The sequence below is a fragment of the Geotrypetes seraphini genome, chromosome 2 (assembly GCF_902459505.1).
Source record: "Geotrypetes seraphini chromosome 2, aGeoSer1.1, whole genome shotgun sequence".
NCBI lineage: Eukaryota > Metazoa > Chordata > Amphibia > Gymnophiona > Dermophiidae > Geotrypetes > Geotrypetes seraphini.
Window position 1 is genome coordinate 235,121,221 of NC_047085.1, and position 24,533 is coordinate 235,145,753.

Below are 24,533 nucleotides of genomic sequence, written 5' to 3' on the forward strand. Positions count from 1 at the left end.
TTTACTACCTTCTGAGTAAGATACAGGACAATCAACATGTAACAAATCAAGAACCTATGAATATATCAACTTTTTTGGAAACATCTGATAGAGAAATGTCTGTCCCAGCCACTTTACTGTAGCATTTACTCCCGAAAAAAGTTGGCTTCTGAGAATGTTCTATAAAAACAGGCAAAAAGAATTCCTAGGTTATAAGATACAAATCTTTCCAGATTTAGCAAGGGATACACGAAAGCATAGAAGATAATTTTTGTTGTTAAAACCTGGTGTTTTGGCTTTAGGGGCCACCTTTTTTCTTCATCATCCTTGCAAGTGTGTAATTCATTATAAAACTCAGAGGATTGTTTTCTTTGAACCTCTCCAACTGACGACATTCCTGTCTCTATCTCATCTGGAGAAGGAGAGTGCTTAATGGAATATAGATGCCCTTACTCTTCGATAGCTAAATGATTTCTCAAAGGAATATTTCTTTTTCTTATTAAAACTCACTCTTGAATTACATTTTGGATCTATTTGAGGACTTGAGAAGATTTATGTTAAATATTTCTTATTTTGGTTTTGATGGATATAATTTTATATTTCTTGTCATTAATCCTTTTTCTGTACAAGTTCATCTTGAATGTATAATTGAAAATTTATAAATAAAATAAATAAATAAAAAACCCCACTCAGAATTACTATTTCATCAAAATATTGCAAACCTTAACTTGCAGGAATTTTATTTTTAACTCTGAGCAATTTTTACAATTTATGAGTTCCAGAAATATTTTTGCAAGCAGCAAATACACAGTTGCTCTCAAGGGACTCCTAGCACCTTAGATGGCCACAAGAAACAGTTTAAAATTAATAAATTTTATTTTTTTAGAATTTTATTTAGGAGTTGGTCTCCTTGCCAGTCTCCTTTTTCATTACTGGGCATGCCTTGGGTTTTGGTGTCATAAAAACACCATTTTCAGGCACCACAGCAGCCCCTCTGTTCACCCTGCATCTTCGGAGTCATAAATCAATATGTGTTGGAATTCACTATTGAGTGATTCACGTCTCCAGGGTTACCATATGGCTCCAGAAAAAAGAGGACGGATTGAGACATCCTACTTCCATTAGTTTCAATAGAAGTAAAACTCGGATGTCTTAATCCGTCCTCTTTTTTCTGAAGCCATATGGTAACCCTACCTCTTTGTCTTCCTTCTCCAGGGCCTTACCCAATCTCCTGCCACCATTAAAATCTAAATCACTGGTGTTTTAAACAGCTCTGGGACTCTCCTGGAGCCTTTGGGCCTGCCTCCTCTAACACACAAGCATGCATTATGTCACCAATGATATCACCACATACCTGCATCATTTTGCAAGCATGCAACAACGTTTTAAGCCTGGCACAGGCCTCAGTACAGGCCTGGGCCTTTCCCACAACTGCTCTTCCTGTCCCTGTCTCTTCCCCGGAGGTATGGATTGGCTGCAAAGATCACTGATCTGGAGTGATTGCTGGATCCACATCTGGACCCACAATCGGGTCAAGGGCAAATGACGTGGATATGATTCAATCAATGATCTGAAACACTATTAAAAACATAGAATTTTGTTTCTGCAATTTGGCACTTAACAAAACAAGATGACACATGTTTCAGCTACAGTGGCAAAATAATGCTCAGAATTTAGGAAGTTGGTTGGTTGGGCTGAGAACTTTCCAGCACCCCCTCCTAAGGGCTCTTTTTCAATTGTCGGCCCATTGCTATGGAACCAGCTTCAAATCTACATTTAATATAGTCACATTTAGGAAACTGGGAGAGTGTATTGTTTACCAAAGCATTTGCCAGCATTAAATGAACAATGGCAGTTTAAAGAATATGACAGATTATTATTATTTTTTTTAAATTGTGAACATGTTATTATTTTGGTATTGATTAGCAAGTTAAAGACTATTTTGCACAACTCACTGTCAATCCATGTGGGCTAAAATTTAAGTACAGTAAAGCTAAGAACAAGAATTAATAGAAAATCTTAATAATTGTCTCCCTAAAAACTCTTCCACTAGGACAATCTTCTAATTTACATTAAATTTAAGAACAGATGTGTCCAAAATAAATTATTCCAAATGGGCAGGATCCATACATGAACAGATATTTACAAGGAAATCTTAAGAAAAATGTAGTTCCTAGAGCTGAAGTAATGATTTCCTATGATATTGAATTTGTCTGGCCACATCTGGGAAAACAATGATTTCCTGACAACAGAAAAGAATTTGTTTCCTAGCGAAACACAGTTTCAAAATAGCTTTCTTTTTAGACTCAGTTTGAAAATTAACTAATAAGAGTGGCTCATTTATCCCGCTCTATGCTCCTTGATACAAATCGAATTAAACAAATAAATATATCTTGAGAAGATTCTAGAAACTGTGAAATATCCAAACTATCAGAAGAAAATGCATGTCTACAGTTCCTTCTCCTGTTACAACTTTAGAACCTCTAGGGACATAATATATATTCTCAAGAGACAAACTTTCTGTATTAGGATATTTTAAAATGTCCTTTTAAGCAGTCCCAGAGGACCACATCTTAAAACAGGGTATCCCCACGCAGGGCAGGATTAATTCGTTGAGGGCCCCTAGACACCCAAGTACACTGAGCCCCCCTGCCCTGCCCCACCCTACCATTTGCCCAGGTGGAAACAGGAAGCTGCGTAAAAGGGAAGTTTCGGGCAAGCAGCACCAGTTGCACAATTACAGTTCCCGTTACTTTTCTTACATAAGAACATAAGCATTGCCTCTGCCGGGTCAGACCAGGGGTCCATCGCGCCCGGCAGTCCGTTCCCACGGCGGCCCTCCAGGTCCATGACCTGAAAATGTTCCCTACCTAACCTAAAAAGTCCATACCCTATTTGCTCAGTGTCCTGTGAGGTAAACCTCTATCTGTACCCCGTTATTCCCTTCGCTTCCAGGAAGTCATCCAGTCCCTTTTTGAACCCCAGAATTGTACTCTGGCTTATCACCTCTCCGGGAAGCGCGTTCCAGGTGTCTACCACCCGTTGAGTGAAGAAGAACTTTCTTGCATTCGTTTTGAATCTGTCTCCTCTCAGTTTTTCTGAGTGACCTCTTGTTTTAGTTGCCCCTGCTAGTTTAAAGAATCTGTCCTCTCCACCTTCTCTATGCCTTTCATGATTTTATAACTCTGTATCATGTCCCCTCTCAGTCTCCGCTTTTCCAGGGTAAAGAGCCCCAGCCTGTCTAACTGTTCGGCATATGAGAGGTTCTCCATACCCTTTATCATCCTCGTTGCTCTCCTCTGGACCCTCTTGAGTATTGCCATGTCCTTCTTGAGGTATGGTGACCAGTATTGGACGCAGTATTCCAGATGTGGGCGCACCATTGCTCGATACAGTGGCAGGATAACTTCCTTCGTTCTGGTAGTGATACCCTTTTTGATAATGCCCAGCATTCTGCTCGCTTTTTTTGAGGCCGCTGCACATTGCGCCTCCGGCTTCATTGTGTTATCCACCAATACCCCCAGATCTTTTTCTTGGCTGCCTTCCCCGAGTACCCTCCCTCCCATCGTATAGCTGTACCTGGAGTTCCCCTTCCCTATGTGCAAGACCTTACATTTCTCCACATTGAAGCTCATCTGCCATTTTTTTGCCCACTCACTCAGTTTGTTCAGGTCGCTCTGCAGGTCTTTGCATTCCTCAACAGTTCTGACCGTTCTGGAGAGTTTTGTGTCATCCGCGAACTTGATAACTTCGCACTTTGTCCCCGTTTCTAGATCATTAATAAATATATTGAACAACAGTGGTCCCAGCACTGACCCCTGCGGAACACCACTTGTGACCCCTATCCAGTCAGAGTAGTGCCCCTTTACTCCTACCCTCTGCTTCCTGTCCGCCAGCCAATTTTTGATCCATCTGTGCACGTCCCCTTCCACCCCGTGACTCCACAGTTTCTTCAGTAGGCGTTCATGGGGCACCTTGTCGAAGGCTTTTTGGAAATCTAGATATACGATGTCTACGGGGTCACCTTGGTCCAATTGTTTACTTATCCCCTCAAAGAAATGGAGTAGATTCGTCTGGCATGATCGGCCTTTACAGAAACCATGCTGGCTTGATCTCATCAGATTATTTTTTCTATATGCTCATTGATACCTCATTGAAACCTTACCCGCATTGCTAGCTTGTCTTACTTTCCGTCGATGGGGGGGGGGGAGGGTGCCAATCGGGATCGGGCCCGTGTTGCCGATCGATGCTGGAGGGGCCCATTGCCATTTGGAAAAAACAATGTTGATGCCCTCCTTCATTGGGCCCCCCTGACCATTTTGGCCCTAGGCACGTGCCTACTTGGCCTATTGGTTAATCCTGCCCTTGCCCCACGGACCTTGTGGATGGTAAGGCTGCATAGGGCACATGGAAAATGGGTGTTCAAAACTCAACAATACAAAATTGCAACTCCCAGTGTAAACACAAGTGAGACACAATACACTGGTGAGAATTCAAACCTGATAATAATAATAATAATAACAGCTTATATACCGCAATACCGTGAAGTTCTATGCGGTTTACAGAAGATTAAGCAAAGGTAACAAATTGAATTGACTTTAAGAGGGGAGGAAGAAAGAGAATTAATAGGACAGGAAATTCATTGTTGAGGAGAGAGAGATCAAAAGGACAAGTTAATTGCTATAGAGGGGAGAGAGAAGAGAGGATCAGTTGTCTAGATGCTTTAGGAACAAGTGTGTTTTCAGACGTTTCCTAAATTCCCCATAAGTAGTAGGCGAAAGCAATTGTTCTAGGTCTTTACCCCATGATGCTGCTTGGTGCGAGAGAAGATGTTCATGGTGTTTTTTCAGTTTACAACCTCGAACTGGGGGGGAAACGAAATTGGAACGTGAGCTTCTCTTGTGTCTGTTGGCTGAGAAGAAGAAAAGGTCAGTTATGTATTTAGGGGCACCTGATGTAAGGGGCACGGACCTCCTGATGAAGCCCTAATTAATTGGGTGAAACAGATGCCCCCGTTGGGATTTAATATTGAGTGCTGCCTTATGAACGGGGCGATTCAGAAAGATAAGTGCATTTAAACATTGAGCACTATCTCTTTTGTTCTTTCAGCTTAACGTTTAGTTGAATGTCACTAAATTGAATTTAAATTTCACTTGGGGCTCCTTTTACTAAGCCGCGCTGGCAGTTTAACGCGCATAATAGTGCGCGCTAAATCGCCAGACATGCTAGCCGCTACCGCCTCCTCTTGAGCAGCTGGTAGTTTTTCGGCCAGCGCGGGGGTTAGCATGTGATGAAAAGTCACATGCGTTAAACCAGGGCTGTGGAGTCGGTAGATAAATGTTCCGACTCCGACTCCTCAGTTTTTTGTACTTCAGACTCCGACTCCAGGTACCCGAAATTTCCTCCGACTCCAACTCCTCGACTCCGACTCCACAGCACTGGTTCATTTTCAGATCGTTAAAATGGAATGTCAAGTTGAGAGAAATGAGCATTTTCGACACCACCTTCTTTTTGCTTTTAATCAAGGTTCTAAGGCCGCAGAAGCTGCTCGCAACATTTGTGCTGTGTATATAGTGGGTGCTATAGCTGAAAGAATCGCTCGTGATTGGTATGCCAAGTTCAAAAATGGAGTCGGTAGATAAATGTTCCGACTCCGACTCCTCAGTTTTTTGTACTTCTGACTCCGACTCCAGGTACCCGAAATTTCCTCCGACTCCTCGACTCCGACTCCACAGCCCTTTGTTAAACCTGCTAGCACGGCTTTGTAAAAGGAGCCCTTGAATTAGTGAATTCCATTAAATTCATTTAAACACTGGGGATCGGACCAACGATTGAGGCTCGACCTTTATATTTATAGCCTGATTTGTTCATCTCTATGGCTTTAAAAGGTCCCTGAGGTCCTTGTCCCTTATCACCAGTGTATTGTGTTCAAAACTCAACCCCATCCATTGTCTCCCTTGTGGTCGTCATGGTACAATTCAGGGGGAAGGGGTGCTAGGGAGTGTGTAGAACAGGGTTCATTTCCAGCTTGGGACCTTCATGACTTCAAATAAAAGTAATGGTTACTGAAATGTGTCATATAAATGAAGAGATAAGATGACTAGCTGAGATATCTTTCCATCATGGATATCCTACAGCACAATATAATGATTCTGGTACACCATCTGTTTGGGATTTTACAATCTGAGCTTATACTGAATTAAAAATTGAAAGAACTGTAAACCTTTGCATTATTAAAATCTGAAAATGTTTACCATTATAGAGCATGAATTTTTGCATCAAGAATTCTGATTTTCTTTATGACTCGCTTTGCTGACTATGGCGAAAGTTATTATGTGCACGGTGATTCCTTGTTTTGTCCGGAAAGATCCTCCTCCCATCAAAATCTATAATTCAAGCCAAGCTCTGGAGAGCTCTGGAGAGGCTCAAACAGCATGTCCCCAGTTATCTTCAGAGTTGTAAGGTCATAGCATCCTGCATGGTTACTGGACAAGAAGTCAATGACCTGGATGAGGTTTGATTCTGCAGCACTAGCTCCAGAGAGACTTGGCCCAGAATTTATCAGAAATATCAATCCAGACCAAGCAGCACAATCTACCAGATCATATGCCATGTCTGGATATTATCCTGTGGACGGGCTGTTTCCAGAGCTTTCCTAGGTAATGGATTGTTTACATCAACTTTGATTAGGCAGGATTTATTTCATACAGGGCAGATGAAATGATATTAAGCACCTTAAGTAAATCTTTAGCCTTGACCCCCACCCAATTAAACTGAGGCCTCTCGTGATTTCCTCAATACACCCTTTCCAAATAAATCTAGTGCTATTTGAAAATTACCCACCCTCCATTCTGGTAAAAATAATGGGTATACATTGAAAGAACTAAGGCCAGTACTGGGCAGTCTTGCACGGCCTGTGTCCCGTATATGGACTATTCAGTTGAGGAGGGACTGGGGAGGATTTCGATGGCTGGGATGGTTAAGATGGGCTGGAGTGAGCTTTGATGAAGACTCCAGTAGATGGAACCTAAGCACATTGCTGGGCAGGGCTCTGAGATCCTGGACCAGAAATATCGAAGAAAAAGGACCACTAAAACTAAATTAATTTATAGAGCATGTATTTTTGGGCAGACCGGATAGACCACTCGGGTCTTTATCTGCCGCCATTTACTACGTTACTATATTCTTTGAGTTTGTGTAATTGTCATGACCTAATGTTTGACTTTGACTACAGCTTCTTTTTGGCACCCCCCCCCCCCCCAAGAAGCTGCAACCCTTGGCAACTGCCTACTCATGCCTAATGGTTGTGCTGGCCCTGATTGCATAATCTCTATTCTGCTGATTACAGCTTTTTTTCAGTTCTCTTTTGTTTCCCTTTTTTTGTAATAAACTGTTCAATTTGTTCTTCTGTGTCTGTCCCTGATTGGGTAGTGGGTGATCTCAGCAGTTTTTTGTACTTAATTTGCAGGTGCACTTTTTTGGAGCAATGGTTTTCCCTTTGACAATGGCCTCTCTTTCCTGGTCCCAGCGAGATCTAGAAAATACAGACCTTGTGAGCGCAACCATTTTCTGAAAGCAGAAGATGGATTCTTTAATAAAAGTTCTGCTTAAGTGTAGTCAGGAGCTATTCATCACATACAATAAACCAACTTATAAAAATGTAATTGAAGCCAAATAAATTAGTACTGCATCCAAAATAAGTTTAATCGTTTGATGCACTGCTTTTTACAGAGCGCCAAAGCAATTTACTTTAACGGGCTAATTTAGAGAAAGCCATTTGAAAAAAAATGCAAAGCTTTTTTTTGGTGTGAAAGCTAGTTTTACATGTGAAATAGGGCTTTTATAAAACTGTGCAGCTGAATGCATATGCATATCGTAAGTGCAAATGGCAGCAAGACTGCATGTAATCTTAAGAACATAAGAATAGACTTACCAGGTCAGACCAATGGTCCATCAAGCCGAGTAGTCCGTTCTCACGGTGGCCAATCCAGGTCACTAGTACCTGGCCAAAACCCAAAAAGTAGCAACATTGCATTGCATAATCTTAATAGCAGATTATGGACACTTCCTCCAGGAATTTGTCCAAACCTTTCTTAAAACCAGCAACTTGTTCTTAAAATCAGCAAGAGCTTAACTATTCTCTGAGTGAAAAAATATTTCCTCCTATTGATTTTAAAAGTATTTCCCTGTAACTTCATTGAGTGTCCCCTAGTCTTTGTAATTTTTGAAGGAGTGAAAAATCGATCCACTTGTACCCATTTTACTCCACTCAGGATTTTGTAGACTTCAATCATATCTCTTCTCAGCCATCTCTTTTCCAAGCTGAAGAGCCTTAACCTTTTTGTCTTTCTTCATTTAACCCTTTCAGGACCATAAGGATCGTAGGCCAATTTTTGTGGTTTTGACGACATTTTTATGGTAAAAAGGGCTTGCAGATGCCAAAAAATTGATTTTTTTTGTGAAATATCATTATTTTTATTTAAAAAAATCACACTTCTGGCTTATGGACAGTGTGGCAAGTGAATCTTCTCGTCAATCTAGCAACGACGCTAATGAATGAATGTCGGAATCAGTTTGTTTACATAAAGGCAGTATCATATGGAATCCGTACATATCAAATTTAGAACTGTAGACTATCCCAATCAAAATTTATAGGATTTTAAAGTTATGGGACAAATATGTCCCTTGGTCCTGAAAGGGTTAAGAGGAGTTCCATCCCCTTTGTCATCTTGGTCGCTCTTCTTTGAACCTTCCTGGGGACATGAGTTGACTGGAGCAGGGGTTATACTGCACTATGCAGGAGTGGCCCTATAATGAGGCCAACTGAGGCAGTGGCCTCAGGTGGCATGTTTCAGAGAGCAGCATGACAGACAGTTCGCCAGTGCCTTGTACAGCCAACTGCCTTCTGCCACCGCTCCAGTCGCACTGCCTTTTGCTGCTGTTGCTACCTATCTCCTGTGCAAATTCAAAGTGTGCTCCCCCACCCCTTGACAGCTCTCCTTCCTTTCCAATGCCGGTTTCCCCAGTCTAGCAGTTCTCCTTCCCCCGCCTTCACTCGGTCTGGTAGTTCTTTTTTCCAGTCTCCCCCTTTCCCATCCAGTAGCTCTCCTTCCCTCTTACCTGTTCTACCTTCATTAATCACATGCTATCTAGAGGTCAATGGTGGCAGCCATTCTGATATGCTGCCTGCCTGGCAGCCAGCTCCAGCGTCTTCTTTATACAGTGTTCCACCCCTGAGGAAACAGGAAATGACATCAGAGAGAGTGGGTTCTTCAGATCAGAAATAAGCAAATGTTGACAAACATCAATCAGGGTTTTGAGTTGTTTATCTCTGACTCTTGGGTCAAAGCAGAAACTGTGGTATCGTTTGGCTTGGCTGTGAATAAAGAAAACACCAGAGTGAGCTGGTGGAAGATGACATTAGATGAGTCTAGTTCACCTGCTAGGAGTAATTAAAGATGGGGGTGTTAAAAACAGGTTAGTTTAAGTGCTGAGGGTTAGGGAGTAAGAATTGCAGGGTGTTTGGAAGGGGAGGTAGAGGGTTTCCAGCACTTAGGTTGAGAGGAGGAGATTGCAGCTGGAACAGGGAGGGGGAAGAAATGTGATTGGAGTTTCAGGGAATGTTTGGAAATGGTTTAAGGCAGGGGTAGGCAATTCCGGTCCTCGAGAGCTGGAGCCAGGTCAGGTTTTCAGGATATCCACAATAAATATGTATGAGATAGATTTTCATCTCAAGGAGGCAGTACATGCAAATCCATCTCATACATATTCATTGTGGATATCCTGAAAACTTGACCTGGCTCCGGCTCTCGAGGACCGGAATTGCCTACCCTGGGATTTCTACAAAATAGATCTTATCAGGTTTATAGCACTGGTAAATACTCACCTACATGAAATAATCCCTGTGGCGTACCACAGGGTTCTCCTTTATCTCCTGCTTTATTTAATATTTAACCTTATCTCTTTGGCGAATTTGTTGCATAGTTTAAAAGTTAAATTTCATATCTATGCTGATAATATTACCATACTGATTCCAATGACAGCAGTTACAACTGACTTGATAACCAGATTTCCTTTATTTTGACCCAAATAGAACACTGGATGATGCGGTTTAAGTTCAAGCTTAATCCGGAAAAAACAAAGTTTTTTTCTTGCAAGTCCTACAGATAAAATTACTGATAAAGTTCTTCAAATTAATGGTAAAAATTTTACACTAGCAACTTCCATTAAATTCTTAGGCGTAACAGTAGCTCGTCAACTTTCCTTAGATGATCATTCTGACCAGTTGATTAAAAAATGCTTTGCAATTCTTTGGAAACTTCAAACAATTAAAAAATATTTTGGCGCAACGTCGTTTAGACTAGTAGTTCAGGCCTCAATTTTGTCTGTCCTTGATTATTGTAACATCATTTATTTGGGGTCTCAAAAAAAGATCTGTAATAGATTGCGCATAATACAAAACACGGCAGTTCACCTGATTTTCGGGCTGAAAAAGTTTGACCATGTGAGACCTTTCTACCATTGGCTTCATTGGCTATCTTTCAAGGCAAGAATCTTGTTTAAATTTGGCTGTATTTGTTTCAAAGCGCTATTTGGTTTGACTCCAGATTAACTCTCCTCTCAGTTTAAATTGTATAATTCCAATAGGAATACCCGAAACAAAAATATGTTTATGTATCCATCTTTAAAAGCTGTTCAATTTAAGAGATTCTTAGAAAGGACGTTTGCTTTCCAGGCAGGAAAAATTAATTCTTGGTCGAGTCCTCTTAAAGTTTGTATGTTTACCCTAACTTTGTAATTTATAGATGTACATCGCTTAGAACCTGGAATAGGCGATTTATCAAATCTTATAATAAACTTGGAAACTTGGATTTTCCATGCTCATTCTTATCACTCTTTTAGGAAGACACTAAAGACAAAATTGTTTGATTACTTATGAAACTAGATGCATTCTCTGATACTTGTTTGTATGCTTCACTGATAGTACAGTCCTTTTTATGTGAACCGCTAGGAACTTACAGCAGGGCGGTATACAAGAATAAAGTTTATTATTATTTTTTTTATAAATCTTTATTACCGTATTTTCACGTATATAACGCGCGCGTTATACGCGTTTTTACCTACCGCGCATACCCCTCGCGCGTTATATGCGTGAGCGCGGTATACAAAAGTTTTAAAACATAGTTCCCACCCCGCCCGATTCACCCCCCCAGCAGGACCACTCGCACCCCCACCCCGAACGACCACTCGCACGCGCTCCCACCCGCACCCGCATCCACGATCGGAGCAAGAGGGAGCCCAAGCCCTCTTGCCCGGCCGACTCCCCGACGTCCGATACATCCCCCCCCCCGGCAGGACCACTCGCACCCCCACCCCGAACGACCGCTCGCACGCGCTCCCACCCGCACCCGCATCCACGATCGGAGCAAGAGGGAGCCCAAGCCCTCTTGCCCGGCCGACTCCCCGACCTCCGATACATCCCCCCCCCCCGGCAGGACCACTCGCACCCCCACCCCGAAGGACCGCCGACTTCCCGACAATATCGGGCCAGAAGGGAGCCCAAACCCTCCTGGCCACGGCGACCCCCTAACCCCACCCCGCACTACATTACGGGCAGGAGGGATCCCAGGCCCTCCTGCCCTCGACGCAAACCCCCCTCCCCCCCCAACGACCGTCCCCCCCCAAGAACCTCCGACCGCCCCCCAGCCGACCCGCGATCCCCCTGGCGACCCCCACGACCCCCCCACCCCCCTTCCCCGTACCTTTGGTAGTTGGCCGGACAGACGGGAGCCAAACCCGCCTGTCCGGCAGGCAGCCAACGAAGGAATGAGGCCGGATTGGCCCATCCATCCTAAAGCTCCGCCTACTGGTGGGGCCTAAGGTGCGTGGGCCAATCAGAATAGGCCCTGGAGCCTTAGGTCCCACCTGGGGGCGCGGCCTGAGGCACATGGGCCCAACCCGACCATGTGCCTCAGGCCGCGCCCCCAGGTGGGACCTAAGGCTCCAGGGCCTATTCTGATTGGCCCACGCGCCTTAGGCCCCACCAGTAGGCGGAGCTTTAGGATGGATGGGCCAATCCGGCCTCATTCCTTCGTTGGCTGCCTGCCGGACAGGCGGGTTTGGCTCCCGTCTGTCCGGCCAACTACCAAAGGTACGGGGAAGGGGGGTGGGGGGGTCGCCAGGGGGGTCGCGGGTCGGCTGGGGGGGGCGGTCGGAGGTTCTTGGGGGGGGGGGCGGTCGTTGGGGGGGAGGGGGGTTTGCGTCGAGGGCAGGAGGGCCTGGGATCCCTCCTGCCCGTAATGTAGTGCGGGGTGGGGTTAGGGGGTCGCCGTGGCCAGGAGGGTTTGGGCTCCCTTCTGGCCCAACTACCAAAGGTACGGGGAAGGGGGGTGGGGGGGTCGTGGGGGTCGCCAGGGTGGTCGCGGGTCGGCTGGGGGGGCGGTCGTTGGGGGGAGGGGGGTTTGCGTCGAGGGCAGGAGGGCCTGGGATCCCTCCTGCCCGTAATGTAGTGCGGGGTGGGGTTAGGGGGTCGCCGTGGCCAGGAGGGTTTGGGCTCCCTCCTGGCCCGATATTGTTGGGGAATCGGCGGTCCTTCGGGGGGGAGGGATGTATCGGACGTCGGGGGGGGGGCATCAGGCTTTCAGGATGGGGACAGACCTTCAAGGGGGGACAGTGCACGGAAGTCAGGGGGGGTGAACGGAGAGTCGGGACAGCGCACGGAAAGTCAGGGCGGGCGAAAGGAGCGTCGGGCAGCATGCGCGGTATACCCGTGAGCGCGGTATACCAAAGTTTTTGTGCATATCAGCGTGATTTCTGCGCGCTATACCCGTGTGCGCGTTTTATACGGGTGCGCGTTATTTGCGTGAAAATACGGTAATTTTCAATTCGAGAACAGCGCATTAAAATATAGATATAATTAACTTCATAGACAGCACATACAATCGATCAAAAAAAAATACTACAAAATATTTTGCCCCCTCCCTCCCACCCTAATTCGAGAACAAAAGCAAAGTGCTTTAAATTATGCATACAATCAATATCATAAACAGCACTTACAATCAAAGAATACATCAAAATATATTATCCCCTCCCTGGATATGCAATCAAATACAAAATAAAGGCATTATCCAACTAATCAGAGTTAACAAAATTCGTCATTGGACCCCATGTTAATTTAAAGTTTATTATGATACGATATTTCTGAATTCATTTTTTCATATTTATAACATAAACATAAAGTTTCCCACCAAAAGGGAAAATTAAGTCTGTCTCAATTTTTCCAGTTTTTGGTAATCATTTGTATGGCTATCCCAGTCATAATGATAAAGAGCCTGCTTTTATACATATCTAGTTGAGGTTTAGTTGACAACAATGTCCCACAGATTACCACCTCATAGGACAACGGAATCGAAGACTCCAGTATCAAATTAATTTGTCCCCATATTGATTTCCAAAAGTTGAGTATCAAAGGACAATAGAACAACAAATGATCCAGTGTCCCTATTTCAAGATGACAATGCCAGCATCTATTAGATTGTGAACTGTCTAATTTTTGCAAACGAACAAGGGTCCAAAAAATTCTAAGTAACAAAAAGAACCAGGTTTGTCTCATAGATGCTAATGCTGTACATCTCATCCTCCAAGTCCAAATCCATGGCCATTGAGTAGCAGAAATCTGCTGCTTTATCTCAATGCTCCAAATGTCTTTTAAGCTTGTTTTGGGGGTTTTATTTAAATAGATATTAATTTGTACCACTTGGCGGCCTGATGCCCTTGGAAATATGTCTGGAAACATAGGCCTGGCAAACTGTACTGATTTTTTAAATTTCGCCAATCAGGGAACCCATTTTGAATGGCCTGCTTCAAATGCAACCATTTAAAAGCTTGAGACTTTGAGATGCCTAATGATTGTTGCAGTTGTAATAAATTTAACATTTTCTCATTTGAGATCACATAATCCAAAGTACATATACCTGCCTGCAGCCAATGTTTCCAGAGGATCTTAGACTCGCAAATTTGAATCTTGGAGTTCAACCATAAGGATTGACACGTGGATTGTTGTATTGGAATAGATGTTATATCTAATATAGTAAAATGATAGGCCGCGCATGCGCACTAAAAAAACGTGTTCCCTGATCCGTCGCGAAAACACAAGTGCGCATGCGCGGGTTTTACGACACCAACTGCTCGCTTAATACGTCACAGCCTCCCTGCTCTACACAAGCCCGACCGCAGCCAGACGACGATCTCCGTTCCTCCTGCTGACGACGATCTCCGTTCCTCCTTTGCCACCCACCCCCTTCTCTTCCCCACAGCCTCCCTGCTCTCCACAAGCCGGACCGCAGCCAGACGACGATCTCCGTTCCAACTGCCGCCACCGATCTCCGTTCCTCCTTTGACACCCACCCCCTTCTCTTCCCGCGGGCCCGAATGGCGATTCCAGCAGCGTGTGCATCAGTCTTCACACGCTGCTTCGGGCCCTTCTACTGCCCTGATTTGCTCTGCCGCGTCTCTGATGATGTCATCAGGGACGTGCCAGAGTAAATCAGGGCAGTAGAAGGACCCGAAGCAGCGTGTAGAGACTGATGCAAACGCTGCTGTAATCACCACGTTTGTACTCCGGACCGCGGGAAGGGAAAGGGGGGGGGTAGAGAAAACGCTAATGCTGCTGCACAGGGAACTGGTGGGGGGGAGGGAAATGGAGGGAGAGGGAATGCTGCTTTGGACAGACAGACAGAGGGAGAAAGAAGAAAGACACAGGGGCAGGGAGATACACAGAAAGATAGACAGGCAAAGGGGGCCAGGGACACAGACAGACAGAAAGGACAGCGGGAGCCGCGTCAGGAGGGGTGCGGGAAGCGGCAGTGGGAACTTTTCCAATGGGTGCAACTGGGCGGCTGTCGGGAACCTCTGATCAGGGACAGAGCAAGGTAAGAGTATCATAGGGATAAGAAGGAGGAGGGGGATAAAAAAGGAAGGGATGCCTACTGCTGGACAGGGAGAGAAGGAAAGAGATGCAGATGGACAGGGGGGGTGAAGAAAAAGGAACAGAGGACAGCCAAGGAAAAATAAAGGCAGAAAGAAAGAAAGCGGCTAAGGAGAGAGAGAGAAAGAAATAAAGACAGACACAAACATATGTTCTAGCACCCGTTAATGTAACGGCTTAAAGACTAGTTATTAATAAATTTTAATGTGTTCCAAGTGGAAAAAAGAATACTATTGCCCTTATATATTCTGGGCAGCTTGATACTCAAAATGTGGCTCAAACATAATGGGGACATAAGATGACTCTCTAAGATCAACCAATCTGGCAGATTCTCCATGAGTTCAGGAAGGATCCAATACATACCCTGATGCAATTTTATTGATATTGGCCCCAGTTGCAATTGGGACATAAGCAGTTAATAAATAATTAAATGTAACACTCGTAGGCAGCACCACTGCGAGGGAAGACATGGCCTGGTGTTATCGTGGGCCATGTGTGGATGATGTTATACAGTTTAAGAACTTAAGCTAGTTTCATCACTGAATAGCTTCCTAGGGGGTGTGAAAACTGCACTGAGGGTTTGGCCAGGAAAGAGGAAACACTAAAAACAGCGTAGGCCACTTTTTAGCGCAGTTTTGTAAAATGGTCCTTTAGAGTACCGGTACTTCCTTTTTGAAGTCAAAGGTAACTGAAATTGATATGCTATGTATTTAAGATATTTTTTTTTCTTCAAAAGCGCTGGTATACGTTGCCTCCATAGCAGATACCTTGTATTATAAGAAACATTTGATTTTGAACTTACATGACATTTTCAGCATGTCCCTTCACTTTGAGATGTGTCTTTATAGTAAGATATGAATCAACCCATGACTCCAAATACAGTTTCAAACATTTTCATGTGTTCTTTGTATATACAAACTTTTTAATATTTTCATTGTATTTTGGCACTTAAGGTTTCAAAAATCACTTGCACATTAGGGACTCAATTCTGTTAATTGCACCCAGATTTGGGCACTGATAAAAATTAGTGCTAAGCACTATTCTATACAGGGTACTCAGAGTTGGGCTCCATTTATAGATTAGGATTTGGCGCCGGAAATTAGGCACAAGGAATTACATCAGCTGAAATGTGGTATAAATTCTTGCATCTAACTTAGGTGCAGTTCCCCTGAATTCTATAACAGTGGTTCCCAACCTTGTCCTGGAGGACCACCAGCCAGTCAGGTTTTCAGGATGGGGCGGATTTGCATGCCTGTCACCTCCATTACATGCAAATCTCTCTCATGCATATTCATTAGGGCTATCCCAAAAACCCGACTGGCCGGTGGGTCCTCCAGGACAGGGTTGGGAACCACTGTTCTATAGCACTGCATGCAAATTACAGAAATGTCACTGATCCACCCATGTATTTATTAACCACCTTTATGAAGAGATTTGCCTAAGGCGGTGTGCAGCAGGTTTAATTTAACATTAAACTTATAATTTTGTTAACGGCCTAACAGTAGTATAAAGACCAAATAAAACATAAATACAATGAATGAGGTAAAGGTTAAAATCAATTAAATTGAAACTACACCTATCAAACCAAAACCAAGTTGGGTCTCATTTATAGTAAACCTAATAAAATTTGGATTCCATTCATTTGGTCTCCTGGCAAAACAGTAAGCAGTTCAACCATACTTTCTACCAGTGGCGTAGTAAGGGGGGTGGGTACGAGGAGGGTGGTACGCCTTGGGCACTGTCTTCCTTGGCTCGCCAGAACCCCTCTTCATCTCAGCCCCCCACCCCTTTCCCACTCCTTCCCCTGCCGCTCGCGTGCGTCTGCACCCTTTTCCCAGGACCTTTTTAACCTCGGCCTGAGCAGCAATAAACTTGCTGCCCACATCAGCTTTGGCGCTTTCTCTGATGTCACTTCCAGGAGGATAAACTTTCACAATTCTTGATATCAAGCACTCAAAGCATCTCACAACCTCACTTCCCGGTATTTCTCTGTGAGGGCAATTTTCCGAAAACCAGAATCTCTAATGTCTATAGCAGGGGTCTCAAAGTCTCTCCTTGAGGGCCGCAATCCAGTCGGGTTTTCAAGATTTCCCCAATGAATATGCATGAGATCTATGTGCATGCACTGCTTTCAATGCATATTCATTGGGGAAATCCTGAAAACCTGACTGGATTGTGGCCCTCAAGGAGGGACTTTGAGATCCCTGGTCTATAGGGATCCTCAGACCACCGCTCGGGCAGACAAGGGCAAGGGGAACTGTTTAAGAAAAGCTAAGTTAAGTAACACATATTTATAAAAATAATGATTAAACAAATCATTTAAATGAATGCCAGTATAGTAACTTGTTATGACAAATGTCGCCAGGATTAATGGGGAATAATACTGCTGCGAGTAAGATTACCAAAGCGGTGGTTTGAGGATCCCTATTCGAGATTCTGGTTTTTGGAAAATTACCCTCACGGAGAAATATTGGGAAGTGAGGTTGTGAGATTCTTTGACTTCCAGGAGGAAGCATTAGAAAGTACTGGACTTCCTTAGCAATCAAAAATTCCAGAAGTTGTTTCATTTTCAGAAACAAATATTTATTAGACTCAAAAATTTACAAAACAGCGTGAAGGAAATTTCCAAATACATGTCCCAGGTAGAGCCAAAGCTTCTCATGCTAAAATGAATCTTTCTCAAATGTAGTCTGTGTGCCATAATTCTAGAAGGTATTTATGTCTACACGAACCTTTCAGTGCACTTCAACAAGATTTTTTTTTCTCTCCAAGGTAGACAGTGATTAATTCACATCTATACAAAGGGAATCATCAGAGAGCAACTCTCTAGATAATAGAACAATCATGATTTAAAGATCAAAAGCTTCACATTTAAATCATATCCCTGAAAAAAATTTATGACTTAACATTTGAAAAATGTCTCACTGTGAACAAAGCAAAATATAGGTAACCCTTGGCTTCAAACTAGTTCCGATGAACATCCATAAGAGGAGGAGTAACTAAAGGTTAATGCAATGGACTGAGGAATCGGATTCAATTCCCAATGCAGATCTTGTGACTCTGGGCAAGTCACTAATCACCCCTACCTCCACCACCCTTTATTAAGCTGTGGCCCAGTGCATTCAATGCTCCGACGCTGCTCCTATGCTCATAGAATTCCTATGAGCATCGGAGCATTTAGCATGCCTGGCCCCAGTAGAAACCTCTACCGTAGCTTAGTAAAACAAGGCCTTAATCATCCATTTCCCCAGGTAGTTTCAAGTTTATTTAAAATTTATTATACCGCCCACTTGAGCCTTCTAGGTGGTGCACAAAAATGCCATAATATACCAATTAAAATACAGTAAAACCTTGGATTGCAAGTAACTTGGTTTGCAAGTGTTTTGCAAGACAAACATTTTATTCAATTTTAACAAGCAATATCTTGCAATACAAGTACATATAGTATACACGAATCACACAATCACAACTGAGCCAATGGTTCTTCTCTCTCTGACGCGGCAGGAATGTAGTAATTGTTCTAAATGAACGAGGTCTTGCAATAGAAGTACGCGATAGTATTTTGTATTAAAGTTTTTGGGTTGTGGAACGAATCGTCTGAGTTTCCATTATTTCCTATGGGGAAATTCGCTTTGATATACGAGTGCTTTGGATTACATGCATGCTTCTGAAACAAATTATGCTCGCAAACCATGTTTTTACTGTATAATTTAATCTAAAACAAACCAAGGTGAAAAAACAATTTAAAGACACAGACGAACGGGAACAGAAGGGAAGAAGGGATTGGAACTACAATTGATAGAAAGAAAAGAAAACACTTAAGGGGAAGAACAAAAGGTTGGGGAAACTTAGGCTCCCTTTCACAAAGCTGCACACCTGAATGCCACGTAGTAAATGCTCCAACGCCCATTCAATTCCTATGGCCATCGGAGCATTTACCGCACCGGTCTGCGCTGCTGGCTTTAGTAAAAGAGGGGGCTAGATACTAGCAACAGAGAAAGGTACCTCCATTCAGGGATCTCAAAGTCCCTCCTTGAGGGCCGCAATCCTGTCGGGTTTTCAGGATTTTCCCAATGAATATGCATTGAAAGCAGTGCATGCACACAGATCTCATGCATATTCATTGGGGAAATCCTGAAAACTTTGAGACCCCTGCATATAATATAAACCACTTTGGTTGTACCAAAAGAAAGATGGTGTATCCGATCCATGACCCTTTAATATGTCTGAGATAACATTCTTAATTGGAATCCTACACAAATTTATATTATGGATATTTAATTGGGGAGGGGGGGGCAGCAGATCCCAGAAAAACCAGCTGGCATTGTGTTTAATGGAACATGTTTGAGAAGCCCTGAAAATGTTCTGCAGTGCATCAAAGATAACTACCTTCAAAAAATCCCAAAATGCAAGTGGACAAACTCTTGGCTGTGCCAAGCTGAAAAGAAGACAAAAGACTTTGATGTAGACAGTATATACATCAGGTTTTCCAAAATATATTGAGGTTAAAATGAGTTTTTACACTTGTACTTTGGGATTTAGATCACTTTGTTCACATTCAGCAATGCTTTTTGAATCTTGTCTGGAGATGTTTTTTCAAGTCCAAAACCAAAGACAGGAGAATGAAGGCACTGCACCGATAGCCACAACAAAATCTTCCAGAGGAGGGATGGGCCACAAACCTTCCACAAATCCAAGAATACTAGAGGTTGCAATTCAAAACCTTTAATTAACAACAATCTAACGCAAAGTACCTAAGAAAAATCAATGGTCAAGAATCAATTAAAAAGTAATGTCCACCAGAGGACAATAGAGGAACACAGAGCCCCAACAGATCTGTGTTTCGGCACTAAGGTGGAAATTCTACAATTGGCACCTTAACTGGGGCCTCAGAGAAAAATGCCATTTTAAATGGTGTTTCACTACACTTTCAAAGTACCTGCCGGAGCGTAAACAAAAGGTGCTGGAATCGTACCTCTGGAGGTACCTACCAGTGCCCAATGCTACTATAGGCATGGCTATATGCCAGAAGTGGCATTAGACACTGGTAGACACCTCTGGAAGTGTGGCCTACAATTCCGATGCCTATCTTTGCCAAGGGATCAACAACAATTTATTATTTCTATAGCTCTACCAGGCACACACAGCGCTGTACATTGTACATGCAAGGGACGGTCCCTGCTCAGAAGAGCTTACAATCTAAGTATGACAGACACACAGACCAAATTTCATCCTACCAATTGTCGTACCCAATTGTCCTACACCTACTAATTATCTAAATAGTCCACGGCTTGCAATCAGCTGATCGTGGCAGGGAAATCCCCGATCAACTGAGCTGGATCCCTGAAACTGCGGGGATTTTAGCGAAGTATCTTCTCAAGAAGTCTCAGATAGCCCCAAACAAGCAATTTAACTGGTCAACAAACATTTCTGGCTGGTTAAATTGTTTTAAATATTGACCCCATAATTTTCATGCTCCTAACTTAAGATATATTCTTAGTTGAAAATTTTGGCTCTTAAATTTAACTGAAAATAGTACAAAAATATAGGAACTCAGCCATTTTTGAATATCGGGCCTCTTGTTTTTATTTTTTTACATCATTTATCAATCCAGATTTATCTCCTCTGTACCACTGCTTAGATGCAATTAGTATTTAACAGACTCATTACATTACATTACATAAGCGATTTCTATTCCGCCATTACCTTGCGGTTAAGTCCCTGTCCCGGGCCACAATCCAGTCGGATTTTCAGGATTTCCCCAATGAATATGCATGAGATCTATTAGCATACAATGAAAGCAGTGCATGCAAATAGATCTCATGCATATTCATTGGGGAAATCCTGAAAACCCGACTGGATTGCGGCCCTCGGGGAGGGACTTTGAAACCCCTGCTCCAAGTGAAGCATGTGAGCAATCACACATACATTTTTACATACATTGTCATTACATGGTCACTCACAAAAATACTGACCTGACCTTACTTACCAACAAAATTAAAATATGAAAATATTAATTAAACTAAACTAAGGGTCCTTTTACTAAGGCACGCTAACTGATTTAGCACACGCTAATTGATTTAATGCATGCTAAAGATTGTACGCTAAATGCTAAGGTGCCTATAGAATATAATGGGCACCTTAGCATTTAGCATGTGCTAATCTTTAGTGTGCACTAAATCGATTAGCATGCACTAAATCAGTTAGTGCCTTAGTAAAAGAACCCCTTAGTTTAGTTAATATTTTTGTACTTTAATTTTGTTGGCAACTAACATCAGATCAGGTCAGTTTAAGTTATGTTTTTTTCATGCTGTATACAGAAATGCATTGCTAATATTGGGATCACAATTGCTGGTTTTTACAACTTGTCGCTCACCTGAAAAAAAAAAATTGCACACACCCGGCCATTCCTTGGAGGGAGCATTGATCACCAGTCATTATAATTATCCAACATTGGAGTCTGTACTATTTGGTCAATCCGGTTCATAGACAACTCGGCGAAAGACAAAGGCGGGCGCCGACAACTGAGCGCAAGACGGAGGCGCGCGCCGAAGAAAATTACAGTTTTTAGGGGCTCCGACGGGGGTTTTTGTTGGGGAGCCCCCCAGTTTACTTAATAGAGATCGCGCCGGCGATGTGGGGAGTTTGGGGGGTTGTAACCCTCCACATTTTACTGTAAACTTAACTTTTTCCTTAAAAACAGGGAAAAAGTGAAGTTTTCAGTAAAATGTGGGGGGTTACAACCCCCCACACCCCCCACATAGCCCCCACAATGCGGCGCGATCTCTATTAAGTAAAGTGGGGGGGTTCCCCACACACACACCCCGTCGGAGCCGTAAAAACAGTAATTTTCTGCAGCGCGCACCTCCGCGCTGCGTTCAATTGTCTGCGCGCGCCTTTGTCCCGGCGCGCTTTTGACCTGACACCGGTCAATCCAGTAGAATCTTTTAAACACCTAGGTGTGCTGATTGATTCTCGGTTATCATTTTCTTCAGAAATTTCATTTTTAATTCATAAGGGCTTTGTATCTCCTTGCCAGCCCTAATCTGTGCATAGTTATTTTAATAATAAAAATAATTCATACACTGATTCATGCATGTCTAATTCCTCAATTGGATTTTTGTAGCATCATCTATGTGGGTATTAATCAAATGTTAAAAGACTATACAAACAATTCAAAATGCAACAATTTATTTCTTATGTCATGCTGGTAAATATGATCAAACCACTCCACTTCTTATGGAAAGCATTGGTTTCCATTAGGTTATAGGGTGATTGTTTAAGATTACGTGTTTTCAAGCATTGCGCATCAGGTTACCATCTTATCTCATATCCTTAACAATGCAATATGTTTCATCTCAGACTCATCAATCTTTGAATAAGCAATACTTATGCTGGCTTTGGTAGAGGTTCTACTGCTGGCCGATGAGGTCAATGCTCCGATGCTCTTAGAATTCCTAATACTGTTGATTAAGTAGAGCAGCGGGAGCCGATGTATCAAGCAGCCATAAAATTTGGTCACCAATAGCAAGTATTATTTCCTTACCATAATCATAGATACTATCCAATTGGTATTATTGAGTATAATTTTTATATATTTGTAATTTTAATGCTACTTTATAATCAAATTTTAATTTTAGTTTCTGATTTAAATGGAAGTATTTATATCTGTTTTTGAATATATGACTTCATACGTACTTTGGTTAGATAGCATAGATGCTTTAGTCCTCATTGCATCTATGATCTGTATGTTAGTTGCATTTTAATTGTAAAATTTCCTTGTTTTTTAAATTTATTAATGTACATTTCTTATTTTAAAAACTCAATAAAAATACTTTAAAAAAAAAAAAAAAATTCCTATCAGTGTCAGAGCATTTACCTCACCAGCCCACGGTAGAAATCTTTACCACAGTTTTGTAAAAGGATCCTTTAAATTTTACTTCTCCATCTCAAGTCCATGTACAGTTGACCCACAATTCTGCATTTTATTATTTGGTTCCTGTTCACTGGAATTCATGGTTCTCTTCTTTGCAATTTTAAACCAGGATAGCCCTAATGAATATGCATGGAGCAGATTTGCATGCCTGTCACTTCCATTATATCAGTGGTTCCCAAACCTGTCCTGGGGGACCCCCCAGCCAGTCAGGTTTTCAAGATATCCCTAATGAATATGCATAAGAGAGATTTGCATATAATGAAAGTGACAGGTATGCAAATCTCTCTCATGCATATTCATTAGGGATATCTTGAAAACCTGACTGGCTGGGGGACCCCAGGACAGGTTTGGGAACCACTGCATTATATGCAAATCTCTCTCATGCATATTTATTAGGGCTAGCTTGAAAACCCGATTGGCCTGGTGGTCATCCAGGACAGGGTTGGGAACCACTGCGAAACTATATTTCAGAATGGTTTTTTTTTTTTTAAACTCCTCTATTTCAGGTGGTATTTGGGGATCTGGCCTGGGGGCTACAGGATTGCAGCATTATGAGGGGGTGCTGGAAAGTTCTCAGCCCAACCAACATCCTATAGTCTGAGCATTATTTAGCCACTGTAGTTGAAATGAGTATTATCTTATATTTTGTTAAGTGTCAATTTGCAGAAATGAAATTTTATGTTTTACATTGTTTTGGATATTAGTTGAACCATATCCACGTCATTCTCTTCTTGTTTGGGCTGAGAATTTTTCAGCACTCCTTCGTAATCCTGGTCAAGATTAGCATGAATGTTGATATCCTGCTATGGTTTGATTGCGTCTTTCCTGTTTTCATTTATACCTCTGTTCTATTTTTTTTTTCTTTTTTCTTTTATATAATAATTTGTAAGACTGTAAACTTCTTTCACCAGCCTGCCAGAAAATTACAGTAAATCAAATGTTAACTAAGTGATAAGTGGCATTACAGCATATCTCACAGATTCAAACAGAATCCTCTCCTCCTGAGGAGCAGACTACTTTTAATAAGAACTAATACTTTGCACCTGCATGTGAATAACACACTAGCATAGTTCATGTTACTTCATGATAGACTACAAAGGAAATTACAGCAGGACAATGCAACCAAAAGGCAAGACTGACTTTTCCTTAATACAATCTAAAATAATATCCAAGAATACTGTCCAGCATGCCATGTTGGCCTTTCTGTTAACATGCAACGCATCTATCTGTGAGTACCTTACACAAACTGTGTCAACCACCATATCTTGCCAAGGAATTAGGAAATGATGTGTGACTTTTAGGTGAATGGAATGATCTGATTGTCCATTAATGTCTTATTCAAAAATACCTGCATTATAACATAACATTAAAATGTATTTCTATACAGCAACACCATAGAGTTCTATGCGGTTTACAAAAGAAATTCAAATTACAATTTAATGGAAGTTTCAATTACAGTTACTCAATAAACTAGCATTATAGTCCCTTGTCTTATCCCTCTGACACTGGACTATATTTCATGCACAAATCTTCTCATAATAGTAATTTACATGGCTGAAATACTTATTTTCTTTGTGAACCATTCATGTTCCTTTTCTATTTTTTGTCTGCCTTAGCATGTAATTACTTTGG

At 42.4% G+C, this 24,533-nt stretch overlaps 1 long non-coding RNA gene across 2 annotated transcripts in view; it reads right to left on the minus strand.

Moving 5' to 3' along the window:
- The window catches only part of LOC117355999, a 215,905-nt gene that overhangs the window by 153,748 nt on the left and 37,624 nt on the right, over positions 1-24,533 (minus strand). For both annotated transcript variants that reach the window (XR_004538503.1, XR_004538502.1), the window contains exon 2: positions 9,100-9,212. This is a non-coding gene — a long non-coding RNA (uncharacterized LOC117355999). The remainder of the gene's footprint in view (positions 1-9,099; positions 9,213-24,533) is intronic.